This window comes from Cynara cardunculus (assembly GCF_001531365.2).
Source record: "Cynara cardunculus var. scolymus isolate 2C chromosome LG 9, CcrdV1, whole genome shotgun sequence".
Lineage (NCBI taxonomy): Eukaryota > Viridiplantae > Streptophyta > Magnoliopsida > Asterales > Asteraceae > Cynara > Cynara cardunculus.
Window position 1 is genome coordinate 14,900,441 of NC_037536.1, and position 815 is coordinate 14,901,255.

Consider the following 815-nt stretch of genomic DNA (forward strand, 5'->3'; position numbering starts at 1 on the left):
TAATGTATAATTAAAATTAATCAATAATTTTCAACTGATATTAATTACTATTTATTGATGTTAGTAATAATTATTTTTTATTTATTAATAGTTAATATTAATGAAAGTTATAATTAAAAAAAGTGACAAAAAACTTCTCATAATGTATCTTAAGTAGCGTTTTAATAAGCTAGCTTAAAAATAAGTTAGTTTCCCAATAGTGGTGTCTGATTGGTTTAAGCTTGGCTCCAAAGGTCAAAAATATCAGGAGGTACCAGGTTCAAATCCAAGGAGAAATAAAAATTCTCTTGTGGCCACGGAGATTCAAATGCAATGACTCCGTACTATCTGCAAAACAGGTGGTCGTCTTGGAATTAGTCGGTTCGCATAGCGGGTTAGATATTCATGTTAAAAAAAAAAGTTAGTTTATATTTGTCAAACAATGTATAAAAGCATCTCTAATAGATTATCCAAAATGAAGATTTTAGATATATTTTTTTCCAATAGATTCCTCAAAACTTTCTCCAAAATGGAAAAAGCATGAGAGAGATGGTGAAATTCTCTAAATATAGAGAATTCTCAAAAAATAATTACTTATGAATGGGATATTATTTTTTTATATTTTTTTAGCAACGAGAATCCTTGAAATTAAATTTATAGGAAAGATAAATAATACTTTTATGAAAGCTATCAAATATTTTAATAATATAATTCATATTGTAATCTCCAAAACGAAGAAACTCTTTTAAGATGAATATAAATTTTATTTGGACGATTTAGATGTTGATTCTTTATTTTAGAGAATCTGTTGGAGATGCTCTTTAACATGTTTTACA